Raw genomic sequence first — 7,018 nt, forward strand, 5'->3', positions numbered from 1 at the left:
ATCCATTGTCTCTTCTTTCAAAGGCCTTTGTTATTTTCCCACCAATAATGATCTTTTAAAAATAAGTGACAGAGTTATTTTTGTTATGTAACTACTCTATACAACAAGTTCTGTTGTAAGATGTGCGAACAAAGAAAACTTATACAGTATTGCCAACAAGCTCATTAATTCCTAATGCAATTGCCACGTGGAGCATGTTTTCATGAGAGACATCAGCTGCTGGCACCTGCAACACCAGATATGACAACTCCCTGTTCTACCCACCAAATGCCCACCTATGTTGTGATCTTGTCTTTTCCACACTCATTATTAGTTAGTGCTTGGTTACTCCCATGCTTTGTGTTCAAGCACAGAAGCTTGAATGTTAAACAATACTCTTTGTAGCAGCCACATTCTGCTAGTTTGTAACACAATGTGTCTCAATGCATTCTATTCTATTCTAGCTAGACATTTATTTAAAAGATGTGCTACTCCGGGAGCAAACAACTATGACTTTATTGTAACAAGTAGCAAGCAAACACAAATAATAATCAAAGGATCATTACTTTCTTAGTGCCATTTTTCCTCAATAGTACACTAGGCTGGGACGTTCTGCTACTACCAGCGTAATATTAATACTATCAAAGGAGATAGTTCAGAGTTATAAGACACCTGGGTAAGTCCAAGTACTTCCACTTGCAGTTCCCAACATAGTTACTGTGTGTTTCTTTCTGTAAACTAAGAAAAAATGGAAACGGTGGCTGATAGCATTCTCACCGTTTAAGGCCCGTGTACAGTATAAGGATCTTACAACTAAATTTATAATACATTATTTGTGTGTAAGTTTAAAATCTGTGTTCACTCTGCCTGCTTCCCAAATGCTGAAAGAAACAAACAATGCCTTGCTGATCCTTGTGTGTGTCAACTCAAATGGAGGAAGATTCTCCCCCCCCCCCACTAAAATGGAAGCCATCCCCCTTTGGATTGGTGCCCTAAATCAGAATGTGCTGAATTTCAGAATGAATTGCTCAAAATCACTAGGAAAAGAGGACTATAAAAAGCACAGTAAAAAAAATTTAAGCAGTGGGTTTTATTATATTTTGTAGATACTCTTCATTTCTGGCTTTCTTCAAGATTTTGTACAAACTAGCAATAAATGGCATACATGGTTTATTGATGATTAAGCCAACATAATGAGCTCCAGAAGTGATGTGATGAAGATGCTTTAGTCAGAGGTGGTTCTCTCATTGGCTGGCTGTATATCAGGCTGGGTTGTCATGTGACTGCCTGTCTGTGCCTGCTGTACAGGTGAGAGGATGTTCTGCACAGCAAGTGTAGACAGGCAGACACATGACAACTCTATCCAGCCAGCCCCCCCTCTTTGCTCTCTGTGTGTAGCAGGACTGACTTCATCACAGGGGAACACCAATACACAAGAAAACATGAACACATTTGGGAGCTGTCAAACAAAGAAGACATTTACTTTATTCAGAAAACAACATATTTTACATTATCTTTTTTTTAGTATCCTGCTATCTGTATACAGAAAGGTGTGCCTCAAAACATGTAACCAAAACATTTTTAAAAAAAGAATTTTGAACCCAATTTAGAAGATTGCATTCAAGGTTCATTACCCAGCATTTGTGAACCTACTATCTTGTGAGAAAAATCCTGGAATTTTGTACAGAATTTCCAGACCGAATATATCCACACAGCATGTGTTTACACCAAGGACATATTCATGCTTTAAAAATGAAATGAAAATATGCTCTGGAGTTGTTTTTCAACAGTCCAGCTGATAGATTCCCTATGGTAAAACCACTATATTTCACACAAAGAAGGGAAAACTTTAAAAATTCGTAATTCATTAACTGTAATGCATCAGAAGAGTTTATTCTGTATATAAATGTGGAAAGAAGTGAGTTTTCAGGTCTGATACTTCAAGATTTTGACATGCTACTTGATATGTCAAAGTAGCAATTTGTTCCCTGTTATCTTGACAGTCTTCTATCTTGATAGTCTTCTGTTTAGAAAAAATAATTCACCATACTAAGGCTTTTCTTCATGAAATGCTTTGCTTTTCTTGCCAGTTTCGGACAGAACTGCAAAATGTTTTGCCAAATATTCAAAAGATTTAAAATGTGCAATAATGATAAAAGCTGAGAACCCATAACAAAGAACAGGCCTCTTTTCACACTGTGAGTGCTGTTAGAGGGTGCTAAATATCATTTAGCTGCTTTATAATTTGTAATTCGAAGAATATAATATAGGTGAATCAGCATGTTAAGTTGAAAATGTAATTGCATCTTTTGCTCCGCAATTTAATGAATTAGAAGAGTTTTTTTTTAAGGCTCTGTATTTGGCACATTGTAAAAATATAGCTGTGCAAACTGCGGTCATTTTAAAAAAGAAACAGTAAATGTCCAAATGGTGCTTACACACTGCAAATAAGAGATGTTTGTTTCAGTTGTGACAGAAATACAAGTTTAGACATAATATTAAATTTTTCTTATTTTGGAAATATCGATCTTGTAGAAATTTTTTATCTTTTTAAAATCTGAAAGATTTCACTTTCTCAGAATGTTTTGTTAGATACAGTAGATAGGTACATTTAAGTTATGCCCCTGGATTCAGTGGAGACACTTTACCCATTTCTTATGTGACCTGTCCTTTATTAGCCGTTTTACACTGAATTTTTGTTAAAGATTTGTAGGTGGGCAAAAATGATTTTGAACAGTGTAAAAAAATATGTAAATTTTTGTGGTACATGTTCCCTTTTACAAAACTAATTTGTTAAATTTCCAAATTTCTTCATCATTATTTTAAAATGCTGGTTTATTGGAGTTTAGTTCATTTTACTTTATGCCACTTCCAGAAGATCAGGATAATGGATGGCGTACAGATGTTTCTGTATGAGAGAGGACTAAAATATTCTTAACATTCTAATGTTTTCACAGCAGTTGCATTAACAGAGGAGTAGTGGAAATGGATGGAATAAGTCTGATCACTGGCTGGATTATCTGAATACAGAGAGCAATGTGAGAGCACTATGTAGCTAAGTGAATTTTTCACATTGTGTGTTCTTTCACATTTAAGAAAATGGTGTCTTAAAACTTTTTTTCAAATCCACAAGTACGACAATGTTCTTCAGACAGCTTTTCCTGCCATTTGTTCTATGTGGTAAAATGAATAAACAGCATATGCTCACAGTCTAAAATAAATGAAATTGCTTAAGAATTTTAAAGACTTACATATGCCAGTTCTGCAACAGTTTGGTTTTTTCCCCTCCCCCCTTCCTTGTGTTCCCCCCCCTTTTCCATATCAGATTACGGTACCACCATATTACTCCAATATGGAGACACTGGTTATTAGGCAGCGTTAATACACACAATCCCTAGTTGGATTTTGCATTTTCTAGCAAACAACACTCTCATTTTAGGCTCATTCTGTAATAAATTGCAGGATAACATTCAGGGGTCCATTTTCAAAAGCTTGATTCTATAATCAAATGGCTACAAATGTCATTTGTTGGTCACCACATATGTCAAGCTGATATGAAAACATTCATAAAAACACTCTCTGTGCTTGTTGAGTTCCTAAAAACCACTGTTCCTTCACATGGTTTAAAATAGCTTTAGGAATGAAAATACTTTGCTATGTTGAAATCAAAATGCACTTCTTGCTAACTCTGCAGATTTCTCTCCCCCCCACACATTTGCTAATCCCTCCTCTCTTTGTCCTCATGTTTTGCCAGAGAAGTCCTCTCTACCTTCCAATTAATCACAATGGTTTGAATAAATCATAGAATAATTAGAATAAATTCTTATTTTAAAATGATTGAGAAAACTGTATTATTCATTACCTTGACAGTTAAAACTATTTTTATACTTTTTTCTCCTCTGTGAATTAGAAGTTTGTATTTGCCCCTTCTATTAAACCATAAAAGTTTCCAGCTGGTGATAAATTTTAAAGATTGGCTGAAAAACTAATCCAGAAATCAAAAACATAATTTAAGAAAGCGTTAAATGCTTATATATTTCTATTTTCATATTACTGGCTTCTCTTGAATTTGGTGTTGCAGCTTCTGCTTTTATTGGGTGCTTGCAATTCCTAAAATCCAGTCAAAAGAAAATATATAAATTACTGGCATTATTAAAATCAGATAGCTTGAAAGAAGGCTGAGGCAGCAATCCTATTTATTTTATTTGGAAAAAAAAGTCCTGTGAAATCAGTGAAAACGTGTGCTGGGTTAAACTGCTTATTGATGCTCAACAATAGGAATCAAAACCAACAGTAAGAGCGAACTTATTCCTGAGTTACCAAAATGAAAGGCTCAAAACTAGCTGACAGTAAATGCATGTATTTGCATAACAAGTTTTGTTTTTACTTTGAAAGTAACAGTTGTAGGGGGTCCTCAGTTGGGATCATGGTGTTCTGGACAGACACAGTTAACCCTTTTCCCCTCTGCTTTTACTTGCACCCCCCACTCTACCTCGGGCCCTTCTTGTGATTGACCCCCTAAGAAAGGTACTTGTCTCAGTGGCAGTTTCTGTTCTGAGAGACGTTTTCTGCTTCGAGGGGCGGGGAGTTCAGAGTTTCACCAAGACATGGCATAACAACAATGGGTTAACACCTCTCCCGCACACCACGGTCCCAATCCTGTACTCCCCTCCTCTTCCTACAGCTATTAATTTTAATGGAAAACATAGTATGTTAAATGTATGCACACATCAAATGATAGTTTGCTTTGGTCCACAGTGAAATAGAGCTGTGGATTTCTTAAGAGTACACAGGTTCTACAATGTACTATATTCCTAATTGCAGCATATGTAATTATTTGTCAGTAATTATAACAAATGTATATTTTCCTGAAGCATATTGTGAGGGAAAAGTTTAATTTCTTTTTTTAAAAAATGCAGCTGCCTGTTACCAATACTGTGTCTAAAGGAAAAAATGGCCTATGAAGTTAAGATGGTATCAAATTACAGCGCATACTTTTTCTATTATGCTCTCCATGAAGACTTCATTCAGTACTGTGCCTTCTACCCCACCCCCACCTCAGTAAAATAGCTTGGAAACTCACCAAAAGAAAAGTTTTCATTTGTTTACACATTCCCTTTTTATCAGTAGGATGTGTGGTCCAAGAGCTTAGAATGTAACCTCTCCATCTGAAAATCTTAATTAACGCTGGGCTTCTGTTAGCAATGCACTGATGTTTAGAGGAGCACAAATTATTGTCTTATTTCTTGATGTCTCATCTATCTTTGCCTTTATAAACTACACATACTTAGCAAATGGCTTCCCAAATGTACAGAACTTTCATTGCCGATGAGACCACTGGAACTGGATATGCCCATATTTTAATTTTTTAAAGCTACATTTACCTGATCCAGAACCTGAAGACATTAAGTTGAATTCAATTATTTCTTGTTTGCATGTGGTAAGGCTATTGTGTGGTGTCTGTAGAAGGTGGTGGCGGGGGGAATATATACCTTCTCTGCGCTTTATTTCTGAATGCACAAACACTTGCACACATGGTGGTGGGCGAAACTCAGGGAAATGTTCCACCTTTGCTCTCAGCACTATATAGATACTTGCTTCATCCAGGTGGATACAATCTATGTGTCGACCTCCTACACCTCCCATGCGCACAGCTACTCAAACATTCACATCACCTTTCCATAGGTTGGCACCCATAGATCAGAGGATATCCTATTAGGTGGAAGTCCATTTTCCCGGTTTCCAGTATTTTGTACAGGATTAGCAGGTATATTTAGTAGCCCTTTATAAACAATTTTTAGAACTTTGTAGTTTAAAGTAATTAATCATTTTCATTTATACAAATAGAAGTAATATTTTTAAATTGACCTTTAAAATCTGAAATATATAAGCATTGAATAGTAGCAGCAGTAGTACAGATATGGTAGTCAGATATTTTTTCCAGCAAGTTCATTTCTGTTAGTAATTTCCTGGTAAATCATATATATTATTAGTATTTCAACAACAAAAACAAGAACAAGGAATGACAGTATTTCACATTGCTATGCTTTAAAATATGCCAGTGGTCAAGGCAGCATTTAGTTCTCGTCTGCATCCTACTGAGCTGAACGATACCTTTGTTTCTCTTGCCTGAGCCTTAGCCCACCAGGAGAGCTCCACGTTCCTTGCCTGCCAGAACAGGGTCAGGAACATCACTTATTTCCAGGTCATAGGTCAGAAGCTCTTTCCGACATCCATAGGCCTTACCAGACTGTCTTCCATGCATTACTCAGAAGTCTTCCTTTTCCAATGTGCCTGGGCTGGGTCCCTATTTCCTAGCATGCAAAACCTGTGAAGAAAAGTACTGCATATAACACCGTCCCGATCTTCTCCCTGTCCTTCTCAGGAGTCCATGCCGTTGCAGTCCCTTGCCCAGTCTAACCAATGTGCAGACTACTGTACAACAGCATTGTCCTGAACAGGTAGTCTGAACACTGGGGCGACGGAGCAGGATTGGGTAGGTTCACACTAATCCTCCTTTTGCCTTTGGATTTTAAAAAAAAATAACCACCTCCCTTCCCGCTTCAGGCTTTGTTCTCAGCTTTCCCTCAAATTCTGCTGCTCTCCTTGAAATGCACTGAAGTGCTGCGATTTCTAGCCTTGACGTGGCACATTTGCAGTAGACTGGGGATCTGGCAATGAATTTAGGACCAGGAGAAGGGGGAGGGCTGGGTCTGAGCATCCATATATGGGATGATGTCACCCTAGGGAGGTTTGGGTATGCACTGTGCCGCTGGTGAGACCGCTGGAATTGCCTGCTCTCAGACATGGGTCTGTGTATAAAATGGTACCAGATGTTTTAGTGTAATGTTGAGCAGTCATTTCATCTTGAGGCCAGGTTTTTTTCTTCAACTGGGCAGGAAATGGGCCCCACTATGGAAAAGCTGTAAAAACTCTAGAAGTACAGCTTTGCTGCGGCAAGTTCAGTTCAGAGTAAATCTGGGAGAAAAAAATCCTTGGTGAAACAGGGGAAAGGATCATATAAGTTTTCTGATTTCTT

The sequence above is a fragment of the Pogona vitticeps genome, chromosome 4 (genome assembly GCF_051106095.1).
Source record: "Pogona vitticeps strain Pit_001003342236 chromosome 4, PviZW2.1, whole genome shotgun sequence".
NCBI classification, from domain to species: domain Eukaryota; kingdom Metazoa; phylum Chordata; class Lepidosauria; order Squamata; family Agamidae; genus Pogona; species Pogona vitticeps.